Below are 24,921 nucleotides of genomic sequence, written 5' to 3' on the forward strand. Positions count from 1 at the left end.
CATTGCTTTAAACGTCCTCGACGGAGACTTGACCGTTCCGCCCAATCAAGTGTCGTCACCTGCGTGGGCAACGCAGACATCAGAACTGCCGAAGGCGTCGTCGAATGAAGTACCCAGTTGCTGTTGGAGCGTGGACTGGAAATAGCAAGAGGCGTTGCCCATTTCCTTCATGGACAAGCTCAAGTGCTGGTCACGAACTTAACCGAAGAATTCCGACATGTCAACAAGAGCACGGTGATTGCTTCCCTCGACAAACTAGCGGACAATCAAGATGTCTTCGCCTTCCCCAGCCAACCTGAAGGAACCATGCATCAAAGCGAGTAAAGCAGCCCGCGTTCGACATCAACGCAGGATTACCTCATGAAAGGCAAGACCGGATTTGTATTCTTCTTGAAAGCTACAACAATTGCTTTTCTTCAGTGTCAGAGGTGCGGCAGTCTTCATTGGCATATCATCGCATCATCACGGACGAAAATGCTCGACCGCTGCGTCAAAGCCCCTGCCGTGTATCGCCACGAGAATGCCAGGACATACGCGATCAAGTTGCGGAAACGGTGCGTCATGACGTGATTCAACCATCGAACAGCCCCTGGGCGGCAACAGTCGTTTTGGTGATGAAAAAAGACGGCACACTTCGCTTCTGCGTTGATCACCGTCGCTTGAATAGCATAACGAAGAAGGATGTCTACCTGCTTTCCCGCATCGACGACACACTAGACCGGCTCTGTAACGCTAAGTACTTCTCGTCGATGGACCTGGAGAGCGGGTACTGGCAAATAGAGGTCGACAAAATAGACCGCTAGAAGACCACGTTCATCACGCCAGACGGCCTTTTTAAGTTCAAGTTAATGCCATTCGCCCTCTGCTCCGCATCAGCGACATTCCAGCGAGTAATGTCTACGGTACTGGCTGGTTTGAAATGGCAAATTTGTCGGGTGTACTTAGACGGCGTTGTGGTATTTTCTTCGAACTTTGAAGACCATCTGAGAAGGCTTCGAACAGTACTTGACGCAATCAAGTTGTCAGATTTAACGGTGAAAGCAGAGAAGTGTAACTTCGCCTCTCAAAATATCCAAACCTCAATAAACATTTCTTGACCTCAATCAACCTCAACCTCACGCATTGTGGTTGAGTTTTATCCAGGTGACCTCACCTCAAGTTTTCTTAGGCCACCACCGACCTCACTAAACCTCACTTAAACGCAAAGCGTGAGTTTGAGTTCGGCTGCTCGACTTCAAAAAAAAAAGATCAAAAGCTTTTTCACTTGAGAACGCGTTACAAAACGTCATGGCACAAATTTTGTGCGGTGACACGCCAGAATGATGACACACATTTTAAATAACGCTGAATGTGACATGAAGCTTACTGGTAAAGTAAAAAGAAATGAAACTTAACCTTGCCGGTGGGCCTAGAGATTTTCAGCAGGCTGACTATATAACGGCAGTATAATATGTCAGTTATAGCTTTTTAAATTTTATTGTTATAGTTTATGTTTCGTTATTGTGACCTTTCGTGCGACCTAATTCCCGCTGTAATGCTTGTGTGTCGTTGGACCTGCTGGGTGCGAACAGCCGAAGGTACTTTTGTCTGTATTGAAGCTCCGCACATATTTATATCGTCCCACAGTGTTCCCTCCACGAAACGAAGGTAATAATTTCTTAGTGAAAACCTTTTTTTGCGAGTTGAATTTGAATCGGATTACAAATTCCCGAAGCATTCTAATGTCTGCTCATTTTTTACATCTATGTTACAAAACTACACTCTAAGAACTGGAACTCTTATTTCAAGAGTCAAACAGCCTAATTACTCCTGCAGATCTCACTTTACTCCTGCCATATGCGAGGAAGAGTGAAATGGCCTTTCAATCTTCCAAGAAAAAATGAGTAAAGTGAACATTCTACTCCTGCAGATTTAGATAGCGTTAAAGGTTGTTTTACTCCTGCGATAAAGAAATTATAACTTTCCGTACCACACATGTTTCGATTGTTGCTCGGGCAGCACAAGTGTCCGTATTGGACATTGAAGCAGGCTTCTTTTTCATTTTTTCCTCCTGTCTGCGTGATACCGCATTAAATAGTAGTAATCAGCTATCAAGGGTAAAGGCTTCCAGGCGTGTCGTCTGCTACTGTTTTCAACTACGAAACTGTCAACTGCTCAAACCAAATTTACCTGAAGAAATGAATAACCTACGTCCATCTAACTTCACAAATGAACTTTATTATTTGAAAATAATTTATGCATTCACAAATACTTGATAGTTATCAAACTCATGCTCCCTCTTCTTTCTTTTTTTTTTTTTTTGCGTTGCGCAACTGTTGCTGTCCTTGTTCAGTTCAAGCGCTGCGTTAGCTGTGCGTTGTTTGTTCTTGCGGCCTGTCAGTTACATCGTATTTCGCTTAGAAATCCTTGCTTGACCTCTTAAACTACCCTGTTATATCATTATGAAATGCATCGCAAGCCTCAAGCCTTCGCAGTGTTCACCATTTGCAGCGCGCACACAGGATATGACCTGCAACTTGCTTTCAATGCTCGCTCGCCAACGGCATCAACGGTCTCCGGATAATAATGGAGTCATTCAGGTAAGGTTCGCTTCTATTTTTTTTTTCCGCAACTGCAAGTTTAAAACGCGCAAAAGCGTGTAGACTTCTGTTCATTAGCACATATTTTGAAGCCTCAGTTTTACCAAGCGCTATTTTCTTGTACTGGGAGCAGTGGCATTGTCGCTTGTTCGAACATGGGAGGCGCGTAGGCGCTATTTGTTTTGGCAGTGCTGTAACCGCTAACTTTCTTCCGTAGACACAGAAGTATGTGTTCTTGTGCATACATACTTTAATAACTTCCATTTTTTATCATCACAAATATGCATCGGCAGTCACGTTTACGTCCGGTTGAGTGAGGCATTACAATTTTGTTCCTTGCACTTCCAGGTGTACACTGTTTTTGAAAATGTTCTCCTGGAAGACAGCTGCTTGCTCAGGGTGGATGCTTGCTTGGTTGCTAAAGGCGTCCCGTGAACAGCATTAAGCTCGTAAGTGTGTTCTTCCGTCACATGATTCTCAAAAGGCACTACCATGATTAATGGTGATAAATGCTTTATTTGCCTACCTATGCTGTACAAGTGGAGGAACCGCGGCCTTAGGCTAAGCACATGCCCACAAAGTGCGGTCAGCTGTTGCCATGGTCTCCTAGGCTGTTCTGTCTGAGGACGTCATTGCATATTAGGGCACTTCAGATGGGCAAGCAGCTTGAGGATGCGAATGTGTTTGCTTGCACTTTATGTTCTGAAGATTAGTGTCGTGTGTAGCAGCCAATCAAGGAAGTAATCGTGAGTTAATCCGAAGAAAATGAATTGTTCATTTTTCACTTCCTGGCATACTTTTTTTCTTCTGTAGAAAAGTCACTTATAAACAGTAAGCATACTTATAGCTGCAGCATGGACATGCTGTTATAAAGCCACTTTGAAACCTCAAAGAAGTAAAGTTGCTATTTAGGTCATGCTCATAAGAAAGAGAAGCTGCTAAGAATGGCTCACGAATTAATTGTCGAGTCATAAAGAATATTCTTTGTTGCTGTGCAAAATAATGCAAAATGTCCTACATCTAAAAAAAAAATCTGGAAACATTTCAGTGACCTGCTGCGTGCTTGCTGAAACACACACACACAAAAAAAAGAAAATGAGGGTGAGGACCAATGTTGAGTGCACACAGGAAGTTGAGTAGCGGAGGAAGTCATCACCGAGCTCTATGACAGCAGACTTGGCATGGCAAGGAGTCATAGAGCACTGGCACGACAGTGTTGCATCGGCTTCAGCTCTTTCCACGCACTTTTGATGGCCTTCCATAACTCATCAGAATTTGCAGTGTGCAGGACCCTTTTTTGCAGAATGGCTTTTAATGCCTGAAATGTTTTCAGTGACTTTCATATCAGCGACCTTAGGAAGCCAAGCTAGTGTAATGGGCTACAAAGCTTTTCAAGGTGCACTTTCACAATGTGCGCCGTGAGGATAGGGAAAGAATGCTGCGGCAGAAAATGCCCATTCTTGTAAGCCATGATTGACAGCTCTTAACCACACGGCCAGAGTAAAGAGCACATAAATGACGAACACAGGTGCTGAACTTCAATTTTATTCTGTAACCACTAATATTCTGCTTATATACCCATAAAGGCACAGACAAGTGGCGATTTTTGACACTTGTGGCAACAAAAACTAATGTGACAAATAAAAACCAAAAAAAGTACCGAAAGGGCAAACCCGAACGAGGAGAGAACGAGATAGGCAAGTTATCTTTTAAGCCGCCAACACATGGAATGTGGACTAATAAGTACAAAAAAATTACAAATGTGGAAGGAGAGCAGAAAATGGGTAGCAGAGGTAAAGGTAACAATTAGCACAGCAAAATGCATGAGATGAAGTGCACTAAAACTGAAAAAAAAGCGTCATGAACAGCGACAATGAAGCCAACAATTGACATTGCCAAATGCAGAACACAAGCAGTACTAAATAGCTAAACCAAAGCAAATGAACGAAACGCGCATGATCAACAAGGGTGAAGTCATTAACATAGCGAAAGGATGAAGATGAGGTGCATAAAACCAAACAAGAAAGATAAAATGTCAAGAAATGAATTCAACAAATGTAACAAATCTAAAACCAGGCTAGATTACAGAATTCCATAAAGAAAGGCAATCTCTTTTTCCAAAAGTGAAATGGAGGGGGTGCTAACACAATCATCCTTGAGCCTCAAAATCTTGGCAGCTTCGACTATTTCATGTGTCAGCTTTACCAATGTGTTTTTAACACTGTTTTTTTTTTTCAAAGATTGGGTGGCATGGCTTCTTTGAGTCGGTTCCTGCAGTGGACGGGCAGATTCCTGAGGGATTACCTAAGAAGTCATTTTAATGCTCCATTAGCCTTTCATTGATGCATCAAAAAGGCTTGTTTGTCCATGTATACCTTACGGCAAGTGAAAGGCTTAGAGTGAGAGCCTTCTGTACACTGCTCCTAAGGGTTTTCTGTGCTTCTTGGTGCGGCATCTTTTCTTTTTCATTAACGATCCACGAAAGCTGCAATAGTTGCTCAAGGGCAGAAAAGAACGTCAACTCCTGCTTTCTTTTCACTCATCGTAAGGTTGTGGGAAATTTGGTGCATTCAACGAATCACTGCAACCTTTTTGCATGGCCTGTGCACTTCAGCCAGTGGTTGTGTTTTTGCACTTGGTGTTTTTCAGCACTTTTTCTGCGACAGTGGAGAGGACTTGTAATGGGTACCCTGATTGCGTGAGCCTGCATACCTTTTTCAAGAAGCTTTCTTGCAATTTGTGCTCGCATGACTTGTTCAAGGCGTTGACAAGGGCAGACTGGATGATATTTCTTTTGACCAGCTTTGGAACGAGCGGAGCTGCATGTTAGGAAGGGATTGTTTCCCCTTGGTCCAATCCGCCTTTTGCGCGAGTTTTCTGCGCATGCGCGAAGCCCCAGCGGCGACTGATGAAAACACACTGAGAGGCGTCGACGGCGCTTCTCGTCGCCGCACTCATAGCCAACGCACGGGGGCTGGAGGCGCGGTACGTTCACAGCCTCGGTAAAACGATGCCAACCACCTGTGCCGCTTACGTCTGCCACTCTCGAGGCGTGCCGGGATGCAAGACGCGTTTTGTTAGGTTTCCTTCGGCAAGCCGCGACCTGCAACGGCGTGAAGCTTGGATTAGGGCAACCAAGCGTCAAGACGTGAATGGGCGACCTTGGCAGCCGACTGCGTGCTCTCGACTGTGCGAAAAACACTTCGTTACAGGTATGTATGCATCTAAAGGAAATGTGCATGATGAAAAGTATCTACCGGAGTTTGCACCAAGCCTGTAACCCACCAGTGATAGCCGCAATGAGCATTTGTTCGGCGCGTCTGATGGCGATGTATTTTGTCGTTTGTTGCGAAGGGGCCGGGTAGCGCAGATATCAAAGGTGGTTGTGTGCGCTAGACCGTAATATTTAGCATGTTTTATTGCGACTGCCGCCTGACTAAAAAGAAGAAAAAAAAAAAAAAGGTGTTGTGATGCACCGCCGTCAGCGAGCCGAGTGGTTGAGCTGGTCATGAGGCTCGCGAACGGCAGTGCATTAAAACGCCGTATTTTTTTTTTCTTGTTAGTGAGGTGGCAGTCACGATAAAACATGCTAAATATTACGGCCTAGCGCACACAGCCGCCTGTGATATCTAAGCTACCTAGCCCTTTCGCACATAAAGATAAGAAGGGACAAAATACATCGCCTTCAGGCCCCGGTGCAACTGAAGCAATCACGCACCGAAGAAATCCTCATTGCAGCTATCACTGGTGCGCTACAGCCTGGGTGAAAACCAGTAGGTACTTTTCATCATGCCTATTTCGCTTAGATGCATACATACCTGTAGTATCTGTGTTTTTGCCGCTCGGAGCATATGACGCACTTGCACGACGCACAGTATTTTTTTTTTTTTTTAATTAAAGGCTCGCCTTCGTGCACGCCAAAGCATCCGGACTTTGTTCCTTTAATGTACGCAATCAGATGCACTTCGTTAGGGAGCTTGATAATCGTCGTCTTCGTCCAACCGTTCGCAACGGCAAGGAAACCGCCCGGCACAATAAATGAGTCTCCTGGAGGCTTCATGCTCGTTCACTTGCAGAGTGGATCGCTCTGGACGTAAAACAGGGTTGGTTCCTGACCGAGATGCACATCCGATATGTAGGAGATTCACATATGTGTCACCAAGTTGTTGATTCCGCAGAAATCGCGGCGGAGGCAGAAATGAACGTTGGAGATCCTTTCACAACAGAATGACCATTCTCTGCGCACCGAGAACCTTTTCACCACTGCGACCACATCCGTTCCGACTCCTGAGGCCAGAAACCGGCTACAGCTCTGAATCATCCATTGCCAGAAAAATGCAGCGCGTTTCCTGCAGGTGTGCATTTCGGCCGGGACAATGCCCTTTTCACGGGGTGTGTATATGTGGCTCTCTGCCGATCTTCGTGTATGAAATCCTATAGCTGCACGGTTGTAGATGACGCGAGGAGGAAGCGACGCCCATTGCACCATGCCGGCGCCGCGGTGACCGCATTGTGCTCGGTAACTCAAGACACCCCGCGCATATGCGCAGCTCAAAGTCACAGGATACGATTCCACCTAGCTCTGCAGCATCAACAAACCCCTGGCTGCTTTGCCCTTTGAGATCCCTCTCTCTCTCTCTCTGCCCTCACGCTCTCCTGTCTGCCGAAAACCTGCACGCGTCGAACACGGCCCGTGCTACACGCTCTTACAATACGAAGATAGTATATGCGTACGTGCGTTATGAGTGGATTGTGAAAACGCTCTACCTTCCCCCATACTGCGTGAACATGATATGCTGCAATCACTGTCACTACTTTCCACTCCGAGGCCAAAAAAGGGGGGAAGCTTTCGCTTTCTACCAGCGTTGGCGTGGCCATTTCGTATGGTGCGCTCTCGCGTCGTCTGCTACACTGCCGCTCAATGTGTTTCCCGCCCGCTCCCGCATGATGGTGCCACATCCTCGCGCAAAAGGCGGATTGCCCGGCACACATAACTGGGTGTAAAGAAGATTCTTAGTTCCAGGATGTGCATGGAATCATTGTCCGACATTTCGTGCATAAATTTAAGGGGAGCCAAGGCACTCTTAAGGACACTAAAAATTTCAGGTACTTCATGAAAAAAAAGGCTTCCTTGTCACAGTCGAAAAAAACCAAGAAATCATCCACAAAGCAGAAAATATTTTTAACTTGTTAGTGTTTGAAATGGTTCCTGAGACTTTTGTCATGCATAGCTAAGAACAGATCACTGATAACGGGGCAATACATGATCCAATGCAGATCCTGTGACTTTGGATAAAGTGTAAACCATTCCATTCTAGAAATGTTGATTTTAGGTACACAGAAAGCATAACCAAGAAACCATCTACAGAGACACCACACTCATTCTGGAAGGATACTGCTCCAGGTTTGTCGATAGCTTCACGAACGCATTTCATGAGGTCCCCCATCTTGAGGTATAGAACAAAATAATTTTAACATCTGTAGAAAAACACGGTAGGCTTTCTTTCTATTCCAGTTCAAAGACCTAATGATTTCATCTGCATTCTTTACCAGAAAGGTATCATCGATAGAAAGCAATTTCTGGTTGCCTTGCAAATACATAGAGACGTCTTTCTGCCAGGTATCCTCCGAAACAATAACGCACAGAGGGCACGAGAGGTATATCTGGCAGAAAGACGTCACTATGTATTTGCATGGCAACCTGAAATTACTTTTTATCGATGATCCCTTTCTGGTAAAGAATGCAGATGTAGTCATTAGGTTTTTGAACGGGAAAAGAAACAAAGCCTATCATGCCTTTTCTATAAATGCAAAAGGCTTGTTTTATTCTATACCTCAAGATGGACCTCATGAAATGCGTTCGCAAAGCTATTGACCAACATGGAACCATATCCTCCCAGAGTGAGTGTGGTGTCTCTGTAGATGGTCTCTTAGAATTGTTTTCTGTGTATCTAAAATAAACATTTGCAGAAAGGAATGATTCACACCTTATCCAAAAGCACGGGATCTGCATCATATCATGTATTACTTACTCCCTTGCTCAGTGATCTGTTCTTAGTTATGCATGACAGTAGTCTCAGGAATCACTTTGAAAACTCACGAATTCAAAACATTTTCTACTTTGGGGACGACTTCTTAGTTAATTTAGACCGTGACGTAGAAACCTTTTTTCATGAAGTACCTGAAGTTTTGAGTGTCTTTAAGAGTATCCTGGCTCCCCTTGAATTAAAGCAAGAAATGCCAGACAATGATTCCATGTGCTTCTTGGAACTAAGCATCTTCACACCCAGTCACGTGAGCTGGGCATTTGAACCAAGGGGCAACTAGCCCTTCCTATAATATGACTCCGCTCGTTCAAAGCTGGTTAGAAGAAATATCATCCAGTCTGCCCTTGTCAATGCCCTGAACAAGTCATGCGAGCACAAATTACAAGAAAGCTTCTTGAAAAAGGTATGCAGGCTCACGCAATCAGGGTACCCGTTACAAGTCCTTTCCACTGTCTCAGAAAAAGTGCTGAAGTACATAGGCAACACGATAATGTTCCAGGGATTCCTTACATGCACCAAATTTCCCACAACTTTACGACGAGTGAAAAGAAAGCAGGAGTTGACGTTGTTTTCTGCCCTCGAGCAACTATTGCAGCTTTGATGAATCGTTAATGAAGAAGAAAAGCAAAAAAAAAAAATAAATAAAAAAGAGGCCGCACTAAGAAGCACAGAAAACCCTTAGCAGCACATGCGGAAGGCGCTCACTCTAATCCTTTCACTTGCCGTAAGCTATACATGGACCAAACTGGCCGATGAAGGCTAATGGAGCATTAAAATGACTTATCAGGTATATCCCCCAGGAATCTGCCCGTCCACTGCAGGAACCGACTTAAAGAAGCCATGCCACCCAATCTTCGAAAAAAAACTGTGTTAAAAACTCATCGTTATAAGCTGACACATGAAATAGTTAAAGCTGCCAAGATTTTCATGCTCAAGGATGATTGTGTTAGTACCCCCTCCATTTCACTCTTGGAAAAAAAGATTGCCTTTCTTTATGGACTTCTCTAATCTAGCCTTGTTTTAGCTTTATAACATTTGTTGAATTCATTTCTTGACATTTTATCTTTATTGTTTCGTTTTATGCACCTCATCTTCATCCTTTCGCAATGTAATTGTAGACTTCACCCTTGTTGCTCATGAGCATTTCCTTCATTTGCTTTGTTTTAGCTATTTAGTGCTCATCTTCTGCATTTAGCGGTCAATTGTTGGCTTCATCTTTCTTGTCATGCACTTTTTCTTTCAGTTTTAGTGTACTTCATCTCGTGCGTTTTGCTGTGTAATTGTTAGCTTACGTCTGTTACCCATTTTCTGTTACCATTGCATTCTTTTTTTTCTGTTATTAGTCCGTTGTTCCACGTGTTGGCGGCTTAAAAAATGATTTGCCTATTTTGTTCTCCTCTTGTTCGGGTTTGCTCTTACGGTACTTCTTTTTGTTTTTATTTGTCACAAGTGTCGAAAATCACCACTAGTCGGTGCCTTTATGGGTATATAAGCAGAGTATCAGTAGTTCCAGAATAAGGTTAAAGTTCAGAGCCTGTGTTCGTCTTTTATGTGTTTACTCTGTCCGTGTGGTTAATTAAGCACTGTCAACCATGAATCAACACCATTAGCCCGACAACTTTTTCTATCCTTGCAAGGTCCTTTTAGCAGGTGAGAAAGGAGCTGGTGGCAATGATTACAAAATAAGCTTGGGAGCTCAGCTGACCATCAATGCAGGGAAGAGGTGAGAGGCTGTCTTTGTGGCAACCTCCCCCCCCCCCCCCCTTCACATGTTTAAGGATTTTTGAGTGCTTGGCCTGAGGCCATTGACATAAAGGGGATCATACCTTAAAATAGCAGTATTTAATGAAAGTTACAGCCTTGGCAGCAAAACAAACATGGTATATAAGAAAGCAAGCCACAGGTCAAAAGACAAAAGTATAATCATTTACTTTTTAGCAACTAGGCAGCACTCTTTTTGTTTCTAGGCCCACCCAGTACAGGCCCACCCAGTGCTGCCTTAAAGTTAGAGCTTTTGTGTAGCCATCCTATCTGAATCCTGCTTTGTCACGCCTTTGCTTAATAAATTTATCTGACACATTAAGGCTCAGGGCAGCCCTTATCTCACCCCCGTTATGAACAGGCTGTCGCTAACAGAGGCAACAATTTGTAAATTCTTTTTGGTTGCTTTTTGGTGAGATAGTGGGAAGCATCTTTGATTTGGTCTTCATCCCGGTAAGTATGTATGATTATGCCCTCTGAACCCTCAGCCACTCCAGTTGCTTTTCTGTAGTGCGCTGTCCAGTGATGTCCCTCTAATTCAGAATCTTTTCGCTTGAGGTATCGCGGCAGCCTTATAGGTCCGTAGCCATGCTGAAGCTCTAAGCAATGCATGTTGATAACTGTCCATTTTACAGATTGAAAAAGCGTTCACATCAGAAAGTGAGAAATGAACGATCCATAAATGGGTGTGTTTGGCCAGTGTTTAAATTGCATTTCTTCAATTGTTTGCTGTATAGGACAGTCTTCAGAACAATAAATATGAGCAAGGCCGTTTGTCTGCTCATGCTGCCTGTTCATCTGAAGTGTGCTAATGTGGAGTAACATCCTTAAAGAACAGTATAGCAGATGTGGGCATGCTATTCAACCCATGTACAACCTCTTGACCAATCACTTTGTGGCTAAGTGCAGTTACTACAGGCCTACTATTACCTTCCATGCTATGTGTGTGTTAATTGTTGCACTCCTTATTTAATCTTAAGAGAATGATCTGTGTAGGTAATTGCATAAAATGGATCACTACCTTATTTTGACAACTGATTTATTGCTATTGCTGCCATGCAGCATGTGACACTGATTGAGTGTATTGTTCTCAAGCACTTCCTTCAGCCTATGCTTGGTTTAATAATTTTGTTGTCATTGTCTTGTGTTAAGTAATGGCAATAATTAGTGAACTGGTTGATCTTGTGCCCTTCCAGCAGGTGTGCTTCTGCTTGGCAGCACATGAGAATCAATGATTCTTGTTTATAAGTCACTGTATCTGTTCTGTTCCCAAACATGTAATTGTACTCAAGGGGACTCAATCACAGTTCTTCAATGCTGTTTTTTTTTGTAATACACTAGTTGACTTTGCTTTATATTTGATGATATGTATTCTTTCCTTGACTATCATTGTGTATATCAGTGGGCCTCTTAGATTATCCACTGTCCGCAGGTCGCCTGAGTACAGCCCAGCCATTTGTTTACTAGGGTTGCTCTGGCGTTAGTCTTTCTCCAGGTGGACAGTTCCGGGCTACCTGCTGTCTGCTAGACTTGCCAGGATGATTTTATGTTGGCTACTCGCATCCAACTAGCAAACAACGGAGAGGTGATGGGGAGGTGAGGAATGTCTGCGGCTGTTTTTATTGACTAGGACCGCAGAGCTTCGGGTGAAATTATCTTTTGTTTTTAGGGTGTCTTTAATAATGTGCAGGCAGGTGCTCATTTCAGCTGATCTGCAGTGCTCATTTATTACATCTTTAACTGTCGCCGCATACATATTTTGTATGTGTGTGACATTGTCTCCCATCACATAATTTACAAGATCAGATGTTCGTTCCATATTGAGCTTAATGAGTTCGGATTTGCAAATTATATTTCATCTGTCAAGTTCTAGCATCAACTTATTTTACAGCATTGTTCGAGAACCTTCTCGAGCGTGAGAGCAGACCTCAATTCCCTGTGCACTCAGGCATGCACATTCATGCAAGTATATCGTCAGCATGCGATACACGGTCCGAGTGTTCGGTATTTACTTTTGTAGCGCAGTGGAAAGGACATACTTTGGTAATTGCTCAGAAATATTTTAAGATGTAACGCATGCATGCACTATCACGTTTCACTTGATTCATTAAGGTGGTCACGACAGCTAACAACTGAGCATAAACTAGTTATTGCATTTCACTCCTCACACGTTAAATTATAAATCCTCGAAATTTGAGCTCATTCGGTGCAGCAGATAGTTTTAAAAATAATTTTTGTTATTATTGAAATTGGCTTTCTGGTCTGGCAACCATTGGCCGCTGACGTCATGAGATATCATTCCCATGTCGTCTGCTATTCGCGATGTACGTAGTCTATGTAGGCTGCACTTTTGCATTCATGCTTGGATGGTGGTCACAGATTTTTTTTTTCAGCAAAAATATTTTATTCGCATATTCTCTTTTCCTTGAAAAGCCTTTACTATAATATGCGACTTTAGTGATCCTCGGACTTGTTTTGGGCTTCGTCTAGAGATTGCCGAGGAGGCTGAAATGGACGGGCTCATGCTGTATAATTCAGCATACAATCAGAAGCATCTTATTCTTACACTATGAGATTTAGCTTGTTTTAGCAACAAGCACTCACGCATATAAAAAGGTACTTGTCCGTTTCTTCCCGCCGTGTACCCGCGCCACGAAAGTGGGGAGGGGTTAGCATTATGTTCCTGATTGCTGAGGTATTGCCGTTGCTCTTTCGGTCCAAAAACTAAGAGTAAGCAAGCATTACCTTGAGGCGAGAGCATACCTTGCAACATTAAAGGAGCAGACAAAACTTTTAAACAAAGCAGTACCTCTTGACGACCTTCCATTGATCAGTTCCGTCGGTGTCGCGGGGCCGAAAACCTCACACTACGGTGATAGGTGCTGGTCGTGCTGGCGTCGTCGCCAGTGTAATGCGAAAAATCATGCGTCGATAAGCTAAAGCTGATAAGCTGACTGACCGTGCCTTATGCTGAAGGAAACATGCCTTATTCTATATTGCTTTTGTGCAGTAGCATCTTCATCAAGCGCTTTCGTCTGAGGGTCGGCCACTGAGTCAATCAACTCCCTCCCCCCTCCCTGCAAAGAAAAAAAAAAGTGTCCTTTGATATTGCAGCCTGCATTTCAGACGACGCTCCACCGTGCATAGTCTCCTGTCCGCAGTGATAAGAATGTTTTTAATATGAAAGCGCCTCTACTTTAATAAAACTTTAGCAGCACACCTCTGATTTGAATTCATTATGCAATTGGGGCTGGTACAAAAGCAGCCAATGGTGTGTGCTGTGCCTTCACTGTGGGGAACAACTGCTAGCATGACCAGCGTGGCAGTACGGCCTTGCATGTTGTTTTTCATGCATGATGGCTCACACGGGGAAGATTGGGAAAAAATAAGTCGATAGATAGTGCATGCATTTGGCATTTCTCAAATATTTCTGAGTGCTTCCGAAAACACATTCTTTTTTCACTGTGCAGAAAAATGAAATGAAGACGTGAAAAATTAATGCACTCATGATACTGATGTACTGTCTTTGCCAGAAGTAACCAGGCTGCGTGTTCCGCTTCTCAGTCGGTTAGCAGAGAATTCATAAAACTTCTGATGCTGTAAATTGGTGCAACATAAATGAGAGCTCCTGTCTTCACTTGCCAAAAAGTTATGATCCTCAGGGGATCCATGTTAGCTTCAGAATACAAGCAAGAAGCAAAACATGCAGCCTGGTTACTTTTGGCAAAGACGGTACATGCACTTATTAATGTGCCTTCTCGAGTACGTACTGGGAGCTGCAACCCACGGCAATGCTCGAGAAGGTCCTCAAACAGCAAGTCAAGTAAAATAAGCTGAGTACGGACTTGAGAGATGAAACTTATTTTGCAAATAAATCGATTTAATGAGCATAGTATGATGCAAACATCTGCACTTGTAAATGGTGAGAAGAGATATGTTGCCCCACATACACAAAATAAGTAAGCAATGGCAATGGAAAGACACACAAGATGTCCACCACGACTGGCAGAAATAAGCGCTATCCTTGAGATTGTAAGAAATGTCTTGTTCACTAAAGTACCGCACATGCTCACCACTTCCATATAACCTCTGTTGTCTGCTAGCCGCCCAAGCGCAACCCACACTAAATCATCCTTGTGAGAGTGTGGCATTCAGTGGCATATCATCAGAGAAAAAATGACCCCCCCCCCCCCCATACACACAGAAAAATGTAAAAGCTGGCTCCACGCTCGGGCGCCCCTTAGGCTAATAACTTAAGCCCAGTGACAAGGTGGCACGTATGCGGAAACTAACGATAAAAAAGAGTAAGCGTGACAGATGTCTCTTAAATGTAATTTATGTTCATTATTTTACTTGTGTTTGCTGTGTTTTTGGTCATTTATTTTTAATGTGACAGTATTGAAGGCCCCGTTTCCCCAAAATCTTGCATTGTTGGTGGCAACGTCGTGAGCAAAAAAGTCATGAGCAGGGTTCTAGTATTTGGTAATAAGCAGGTGACATTTTTGTGAGTCAGGCATTGATTTTTGGTGTTAGTTTGTGTGGCATCATGAGGCCGCATGAGATGCCGAATTGCCTGGAGCTCCTTACGAATGAAGGGTGAGATGGGCCCTTCCGAGTCGCACTTTTGTGCAATGTTGCTAAAGCTGGTATATATATATCTATGTCAGGTTGTCTTTCAGATAATGTGGTAGCTTATCACTGTATGCTAATGAATGTTTGAGATAAATGGATCAGTGACGAAGCGAATAGCAGTATGCAAGTACGAAAAGGTGGGTCACCTTGTAGAAATGCAGACTGAAGACAGTCAAACTACCACATTATACCCTTAAAGGCAAACTTTAAGTATCCCTCCAGGTCTTAATTTTAATTTATTTATCCGAGGGCTGTTTTTAGCACCTGTTTTCCTTCCGGATTTGGTTTTCATTTATAATTGTGTGAATTTAAGGTAGTCTCATTTCTCGCAAGGGTGGAAGAACGGGCTAGTTGCTGGTTCATATTAGGAAAGGAAAAAATGATTGCACACTCGACAAAGTGCTGTGTTGTCATTTTTTGTTCATGTCTCAAAAATGCGCTGTTATTTTTTCTCAAGCTCTCTGTTCTTACTGAGCTTTTTCATTTCACCTCAGATGCATGACCTACAGTAATGAAGAAGGACATGCCTCTTTGTTTATGCCTTATCACTTAATGTTGTAGTATTATATTTTTTTTCTTATGTCTATAGCCCTGTGTTTTAGATAAAAAGAACGACCGAGGTTGCCCTGCTTTGTTATATTGAACAGCAATGCACCATAAAGTCATCCCGCTGTCAAAACATGCATGAACATCGGAGCATATCCTACCTTCCGTTATCACTCTCAAAGAAAGTGACTAGTATGCAGAAACACTAAGGCGGTAGGCATTGCTAGTGAAGTTAACTGCCGCCTGACCACATGCCCACAGGCTACGAGGTCAGCCACTCAGTGTGTATGTGTGTAAGGGCTGATGTGTTAGCAGAATTAGGGTAGCAGCAGCTTCTCTACACTGCCAGGAAATGAACCACTGACAGGGTTTTAATTAGTTTGAATACTTGTCACGCAGTATGCTGTGTTGGTCCAACTGGTCACATTGCAATGCATCACCTTCTTAGTTGGATCTCTGCCTTCTCCACTACTGCAGAGTGTAGGTAGCAGTGTGTTATTAGTCTGTGCAGACGTAATTGAGCGGAAAGGTTGCTTTGTGGTCCAAGCAACAGCGATCCGATATCACCTTTCTTAAAGGTTGTTGGGCTGGTGGAGTGCATTACACAAATATTACATGTATAATGTATGTTCTGCATGCACATGTGCTTGGTAGCATTGCCGCAGTATCTTTGACTATTCAGGATCGATGACAAGAATGCCAGCCTACCTACCACCAGCTGTTGTGAACACCTCAACTGCTTTATTATTGCATTCCTAAAGCAGCACACCCACAACCAATGACTGCATCAGGCGCCTGAATTCTTGGATATCTGACTTTATTTGTATTTAACAGTAAACAAAAAGACAATGTGAAGGTGTATGTATCTATAGATAGCTCTGTTACTGACTTTCAGTGGTCAGTTTAAAGAATGTGTAAAGGCCAGCACTTTTTCACGTGTTTATGTGCATAAAATTTAGTAAGGGTTACATTTTTCATTCAGAACTGATACTGGTGTCTTTCTAATGCACCGTTAATGTGTGGTAAAAACTGCAGATTCAGTTCTTACAAAATTAATGCAGTCATGTGATTTATTTCCCAGCAGATGGCTGCGGTTTCACCCCCAGGGCACATATATGGCAATTTTGCAGGGATCTTAACTGAAGGTGTAAGGAAATAGCATCATGAAAAGGCAAGCAATTAGCTGAAAGAGCATAAACAAGACCACTGTAAAGGCAAATTGCTTTACGTTGCTAGTGGGGACGCAATAAGTATGCTTATTACGGTTGCCTGTGCATAGTGTCACTTTTCCTAGTAGCCTGAAACAGACGGATGCATTGCTACAGACATACAACAGATATCTTTCAGCAGGGTGGCAAGAAGGGAGAGGTAGACTGCAGACTATCTTTGCATAATGCAGTCTAGCACTTTGCCAAGTGTAAATAATACTGAGAAAGGGCAACCCTTTTATGCAATACATTTTCTCAAAAAGCCTAAACGACCTGATCATCCATACCAAGGAAATATAGAGTGCCTTTTACACTCGACTAAGGGCTACATTTATGTATGAGCCACTCCTTGTAAATTTGGAACCTGTTATTTGGAAGGAACCTGTTATTTTGACAGTAGCTCCACCCTCGTTCACAATAAGCATTTGTGATAGCTGAGGCCAATATAGGTGGGCTCTACTTCAGAGCTAGAAAAAAGTAGTGAAACCAGTACCAACAAGTTCCATAAGTACTCACTGGTACCAAGCTGTCGAGGATTTTCTCTTTAGTCTGACATATCGAATACACACACATGTGGCAGCTGTTAAATTAGGTTAAAAAAAATAAAAACAACAGTAGGCGATAATGCGTAAACAAATTCATCTTCTTCATTGCTGTAGGTAATGCATCTGGGGTGGAATGAAAAAATTCAGTAAGAATAGAGAGCTTGGGAAAAAAATAAACCGCACTCCTAAGACATTGAAAAAGAAAGAGATGACAACACAGCGCTTTGTCCTTGTCTCAAGAGAGTGCTGTTTTTTTTTCCCAGAGATGAACTACCAGCTAGCTCATTTTTCCACCCTTGCAGGAACAGAGACCACCTTAAATCGACGCGGTGCTACAAATGGAAACCAAGTCCGGAAGGAAAGCAGGTGTTAAAAATCTCGGAAAAATAAATTAAACCTAACTTTAAAACCTGCAGGGATACCTAAAGTCTGCCTTTAAGGGTATGCTGCTAGTTGCTTCGTCACTGATCCATTTATTTCAAACATTTATTAACATACAGTGATAAGCTACCACATTATCTGAAAGACAACCTGACATATATATACTTGCTTTAACAATTGTATAAAAGTGCAACTCGGAGGGGCTTGATTGCCATCTCACTCTTCAATCACAAGGAGCTCCTAGCAATTCGGCATCTCATGCGGCCTCATGATGCCACACAAACTAACACCAAAACTCAATGCCTGACCCACAAAAATGTCACCTGCTTATTACCAAATGCTAGAACCCTGCTTATGACTATTTGCTCAAGACATTGTCAACAATAATGCAAGATTTTGGGGAGAATGGGGCCTTCAATACTGTCACATTAAAAATAAATGACCAAAAGCACAGCAAAAACAGGTAAAATAATGAATATAAATTACGTTTGAGACATTTGTCACACTTACTCTTCTTTTTTATTTTAGTTTCTGCATACGTGCTGCCTTTTGAGTGCACTTAAGTTATCTCATTAGCCTACGGGGCGCCCGAGCGTGGAGCCAGCTCTTGCATTTTTCTGTGTGTAGGGGGGAGGGGGGCTACTTTTGGTTGCTCCAGAATGCGTTCATTTTTTCTCGACAATATGCTGCTGGATGCCAGACTTTCACAAGGATGATTTAGTGCGGGCTGCGCTTGGGTAGCTAGCAGACAACAGAGGTGATATGGAAGTGGTGAGCATGTGCGGTACTTCATTGAACACGACATATCGTACAATCTCAAGGATAGTGCTTATTTCTGCCACTCGTGATGGACATCATGTGTGTCTTTCCATTGCCATTGTTTACTTATTTTGTGTATGTGGGGCAACATATCTCTTCTCACCATTTAAAAGTGCAGATGTTTGCGTCATACTATGCGCATTAAGCCGATTGATTTGTAAAATGCATTTCATCTCAAGTCCATACTCGGTTTACTTTACATGGCTTGCTATTTGAGGGCTTTCTCGGGCATTAGCGCGGATTGCAGCTCCCTGTGCTTAGTCAGGAAGGCACATTAATTCGTACATGTACAGGGACCTTCAAAATATGTGCGAACACGGCGAAGCATGCCCGCACTCCGTGAGCGTCAGCGCATCCGGCGCGGTCGCGCATCGAAACAATGTGGCGCATGCGAACGCTTCGAATATGTGCGAATATGCGAATATGTGCGAACGCTTCGCCGTGTTCGCACATATTTTGAAGGACCCTGTACATCAGTATCATGAGTGCACTCATTTTTCACATCTTCATTTCATTTTTCTGCGAAGTGGAAAAAGGACGTGTTTTGGAAAACACTCAAATATGTGAGAAATGACCAATGCATGCACTATCTATCACTTTATTCGTTCCCAATCTTCCGCGTCATGCATCATGCATGGACACCAACATGCAAGGAGTGTCACGTTGGTCATGCTAGCGGTTTCTCCACAGTGACGGCACAGCACACACCATTGGCTGCTTTTGTACCAGCCCCAATTGCATAAAGAATTCAAACCTGCGGTGTGCAGCTTAATTTTTATTTATGGTAGAGGCGCTTGCATATTAAAAACATTCTTATCGACGTTATGCATGGATGACGGCATGCAACAGACACATTGTCGTGTCAGCTCTACCACATAGTGTCCTCTTTTCCCCTGATAGATTCCTAAGACTGCACTGCATTCCCATCCAGCAATGGAGCCAAAGTTCGAGCGTCACCGATGCTGGCATCGACAAATCCCATTGATGCTCTCTCTCTCATGCTCCCTGTTTCCGCACTCCTTTATGTTGAGTTTTGAGAAACTAAAATCAGCTTTAAACCTGTGCCCTTTTAGCCATTTAAAGCTGTGTCTAGCTGGGTCAAAGCTATTGCATGACCTTTCAATTTTTTTTTATCATATGTTTTTGGACTCCTAAAATCGTGACTCCCATTTGAGAAACATTGCTTTTTGATGGCTGAAGTGAAACATGATAGTGCATGCATGTGGTACATCTCAAATATATCTGAGCTATTACCAGAGCATGTCCTCATTTCCACTGCATTGAAAAATAAAATACCATGCACCCAGATTGTGTTTCACACACTGGCGATATGCTTGCATGAATGCACATGCCTGAGCATGTACTGAGGGCTATGATCTGATGTCACACTCGAGAAGGTCATTAAATGGTACCATAAAATAAGCTGAGGCTATGCACTTGACAGATGAAAGATATATAGAGAATCCGAGTTCAGTGAGTTCATTATGAAATAGAAATCTGCAATTGTCAGTTGCCTGGTGGGAAAGAGTGCCGCATGCATATTATACGTATATAAGCAGCGACAGCTGACAAAGAAAAAGATACCATAGGTGGGCACCATGGATCAGCTAAGAGCACCTATGATGCCCTCGGATAAAAGAAATGTCGCATGATACTCCTGTCCTTCTAGTCAGTTTAAAAATAGTGCATAAATTTCTCACTTCTATATCACCTCTCCATTGTCTGCTAGTTGGAGGGCTGCAGCGAGCATAAAATAATCCTGCCATGTCTGGCTGCCAGTAGGTACAAACAAGACAAATATGAATAAAAATTGAAAACATTGCTTATGCTTTCTCTAGTTTCGCTGGCTGCTAGCTTCCCTATGTAATTTGTCATTTGATAGATTTCATTACTACAAAAGCAGCGTCACTTCAAAATTTACATTGTCATGGTCTTGCCTGAGTGGCAGTATTAACTTAAAATTGTATAGACACCATAATAATGCCACAGCATTCATGGCTTTATTCTGGATATAGTCTGATATAGGCATTTTGAGCAAAAATCATGGGCATATCTCTAGCATGTGGTGGTTGGCTAGTGACATGGCTGGACACTGCTCAGTGGTTGTGCATGTCACGAGTCTACATGACACGGCTAAAGGCCCGTTCACACTTGCGACTAGCAGCGGTCGCGTGACCGTTTTGGTCGAAAAGCGACAGTCGCAAATGGTCGCATCGGTCGAAAAGCGACTGCCGCGGGCCGATCGGGCACTGCTCGAATTTTCAGTCGCGCGACTACTAGTCGCAAACCATTTCACCAATCAGCGAGGTCCCGGAGTACTTGATCGAGCACCTTCTCAATGCAATTAAAGAATACCCCTACCTTTTCAACAAACGGCACCCGGAATTCAAAGGCAGGGAGATAGGATATGGCCTGGGAGGAGATTGGAAAGATATTTGGACTATCTGGTAAATACCATGAACTTTTAAGAAATGGATTTTTCACGCAGGTGCAACATTTTATATTGACACCACGGTGATTGACATTGTCTATTCGTCGTCGGCGTTTTCCTGGAAACACGAGAGCGCGGCATGCGTACCGGCTCGCCTGAAAAAGCTGAAGTGTCTGGCAGGCGGCAGCTACCGACGTTCACTGTCATCGCCCAGCAGCTCTCCTACTCCCAACTCGTTCGGAACGAGAACAGAACGAGAAGGCGACTGTCGCAAGTGTGAACATTGGTAGTGGCGAGCTCCTCTCCTCTGGTCGCGCGACTGGTAGTCGCAAGTGTGAATAGACCTTAAGTTAGATAGGAATTCTGGCTTTAACCAAGCCATTAAATGTGCCCGAGTGACCTAGGGGTAGCATGTCTTTGTCTGGATCCAAGGTTCTTTGGATCCAGTCAACCAGGCATCCCCAGGTGACTCAGGTAGGTTCAGATCTCTTGGTTAAAGCAGGTCTCTATATCTTTATGTGGTCTAACATAATGTGATGGCTTACAACTGTGTTAATGAGTATGCACAACATAATAGAATAAATTGTGGGGTTACTCAGTTACCCTGTAGTGAAGTGTCTGTACATGAATGAGAATCCACACGGAAGCCCCAATGTGCTCCATCATACACTTAAGGTAGAGTTTAAAGGACCCCCGATTTTTTTGCGTGTTGTCTTTGTAACAGTGTGCATGACTATACATGGATTACCACATAGTATTTGTTTATGGCTGCTAAATAATACAATCTCTCCCATCATCTGTTTCAATTTCAATGCCATAGCAATGGCTGTGTCAGAAATCAGTATAGGTCATGGAAGGCATGAAAAACAAGAAACTGCAATATCTGCTTCATGATTTTATTCACTATATCGCTGAAGCTAGCCTGGTTCAGGAGCAGTCATCACACCGAACGTGCCTTTATGACCTTCTTGATATTTGACACATAAGCCTTCTTCTCCTGGATTCTAAATATAACTAAACTCAAGGATTCATTCAAGTTATTAACACGAAAGCGTTACTTCGCTATGTTCACAGATTTCTGTCCGTAGACCGCACCCGCAAAATCGTGTCCGCAGCAGTTGCGAGTAATTAAGAAACGTGAGAGGTTAATGAGTGGTGTCAATCGATAGAGGCTGACATAATGTTGCTGCCGAAAAATAGGCCAGTAAGATAGTTAGGTAATTAATTACAGGCAAAAAATGTAAAAGTTCTCTGCAGCAGTTGTGAGTAATTGAGAAGTGGTAGAGGTTAATGAGTCCAATTGATAGAGGGTGACGTAGTGCTGTGTGCGAAATAATAATTAGGCCAATAAGGTAATTAGGTAATTAATTAGAGGCAAAACATGCAAAATCATGTCCGTAGCAGTTGTGAGTGATTGAGAAATCGTAGAGGTTAATGAGTGGTGTTAATTGATAGAGGGTGATGTAATGTGTGCAAAGAATTAGGCCATTAAGGTAATTAGGTAATTAATAAGAGGCAAAAAATGAAACAGTAAAGGCAAAAATGGTCTCATTAGCTAATGGCTTGGTGCCACATTTGAATGTATCAAATACTAAAATAATTAAACCAGTGAATTAAGGTGACTTCAAGTATGTGACATTACACAACCTGAAGTCGAGCTAAAAAAGGACATATGAAGGGATTAGCATGCAATTTCAAAGTACCAAAGACTAAAGTAGTTAAGGCAGTCAATTAGAGTGGCGTCAAAGGTGTGACGTCACACAACTGGAAATAGAGCTGAAAAAGGGCATAGGAAGGGATTGTGCAATTTGAAAGTACCAAAGACTAAAATGAATAAACAAGAAGTGTATAATGTGAGCTAGAGGCTGTGACGTCGCACTACCAACCGGAAGTCTAGCTGAAGAAGTGCATAGGAAGGGATTGGTGCACAATTTGAAAGTACCAAAGAAAATGGGTAAACAATAAGTGAATTAAGCAACCAACAGCAGATTCCGTGCTTTTGCATTACTCCAATTCAGATTCTGCAGCGCTGTTTTTAGTTGTAGATGGATGCCACTCTGCAGAAGCGGCCTCAGTAAACTCCAGAGGGAGTGGAGGTTCGCCAGTACAGCTGCATGTGTTCTACATCCAAAGCCAATTCTCGAGCAACAAACGGTCCAGTGCCGGCCAGGCTTGTGTTTAGCCTCTGAGGGACTAGCATAGTGGTATTCCCACTTGAGGTATAGCAAATTGGCAGTCAGAATAAACGAAGTATGTGGATTTCCAGATCACTAGCTTTGTTTAATGATTTGGAATGAAAAGTCTACACTTGGTCATGATGTGCCACTGCTAGGGCATACCTAGGTGGCGACCCCAGGCGTTCACACCAAGTTTTGTTTTGTTGCATTAGCTGTAGGTTAAAATGAAAACTTGAGATTAGGAGTATGTTTAGTTGCTTATAATGGTTTGCTTTAACCTCCCTTGCATTGTTTTTATTCTATATGCAGGCACCTGGAAAATGCAAGGATATCTTGAGCGGCTTCACTCGGCTCGGCAAGCTGCGATGTGGTCGAGCGGCAGGATCACTTGGTTAAAACTTTGCTCACAGGATCACTTGGCTTGTAGCAGTGTTCTGGGCATCTAATGCCAATTAGACTGTGGTGTCGAAAACACTGATGGGCCTAGACCTCACAGAGCACATCCCAAATGTATTGCTGGCATGCACAGCAATAGTGAGAAAATAAAAGCTTTCATCAGCGTGCTTTTGCATCCCTATTTATTGAAGCACCGATTTCACATCACAGACTGTTGTGTGCATGGTGCAAGAAGTGTGGAAAAAATTTGTACATTCACCATTGAACAGTGTGTAGTGGAAATACTATGCACCGTTTTGCAGAGGAAGGTATGGCCAAAGTGAGTCCTACAAAACATATGGCTGGAACTGGTTTAAAAAATGGTAGGATATGTAAAACAGGCCATGAAATTCCATCAGGAGGAGTAAAATAAAACTCTCCTTGAAGGAGTACAGGCACTCCTATCAGTGGAGTCCTTGAACTCCTCCTGGAAGAGTTGTAGGACGCTACTACAGTGTGTAGTTTTACTCCTTTCGGAGGAGTACCTTTACTCTATTCACAGGAGTAGCGCAGTACTCCATCAGTGGAGTCCGATTACTCTATGGCTAGAGAGAGTTCTTTTACTCTGGAAAAAGGAGTCGTATATGGGACAAGCGAAAACTCCTCCAAATGGAGTTCTAGTACTCCTTCTGTTTTTAGAGTGTAAACCAATCTACCACTTACGTAGAGAGATAGATGGAAGCTGTAGTACCACAACGTTTTTTACTTAAATAAACATCACGCGTGTTACGTATCAAAAGACGCGTACGGAACAAAATATTGCATACACAGAGACGTATAATTACGAAAAGTAAAGCGTGCTTGCATTGTTGACTTTGCCATATTCCTGACATCTTGGTTTATTTATTTTCGATACCGTCTTGCGCCGAGGTATTACAGAGGGGAGTGGGAAAGCAAAGAATGGAAGAAATTTTTCTTAAGGCGGCGCAACAACGTAGTTAAAATGTAGGAACATACAATACTCCAAGTAGTCAAGAAAATGCAGAAAAAAAGTACAGGAACAACAACAGTCCCCCCAATTGCAGCGTGCCTCCGACGTGCTGCCGCCGTGCCGTCCGTGTTTGCCTGATTTTGGTTGTGCTTTTTTTATGGGCCTAGTGCGCAGCGAATAGAGCGTCCATGTTTTGGTGTGAGAGTGCGCGATCACGGTACTCAGAGCAGCAGTGCGTCGTCTATCAAAGCGGGCGCTGGAAGAAAAGGGCGAAGTAGTGTGCAGTGCGGCTTCAACTATAGCTGACACTCGACGAAGAAAATATGCGAAATTGCGAGAGGAAGTAAGAAGTTGTAATAAGTTATCCTTTTTATCGCCTTGAATATAACCTCTATACTTTTCTTTTTTAATTGTAATGTGAATTAATAT

The 24,921-nt window shown here is 43.1% G+C and overlaps 1 long non-coding RNA gene across 1 annotated transcript; it reads left to right on the forward strand.

The window, feature by feature from the left end:
• The first annotated feature begins 2,315 nt into the window (after positions 1-2,315).
• On the forward strand, positions 2,316-23,654 carry LOC146195461 (uncharacterized). The gene is made up of 3 exons (XR_014706014.1): positions 2,316-2,579; positions 2,928-3,028; positions 23,436-23,654. It is a non-coding gene; the product is annotated as an uncharacterized LOC146195461 (long non-coding RNA).
• The last annotated feature ends 1,267 nt before the right edge of the window (positions 23,655-24,921 follow it).

The sequence above is a fragment of the Amblyomma maculatum genome, chromosome 3 (genome assembly GCF_055883805.1).
Source record: "Amblyomma maculatum isolate TAMU_Amacu chromosome 3, ASM5588380v1, whole genome shotgun sequence".
NCBI classification, from domain to species: Eukaryota; Metazoa; Arthropoda; class Arachnida; order Ixodida; family Ixodidae; genus Amblyomma; species Amblyomma maculatum.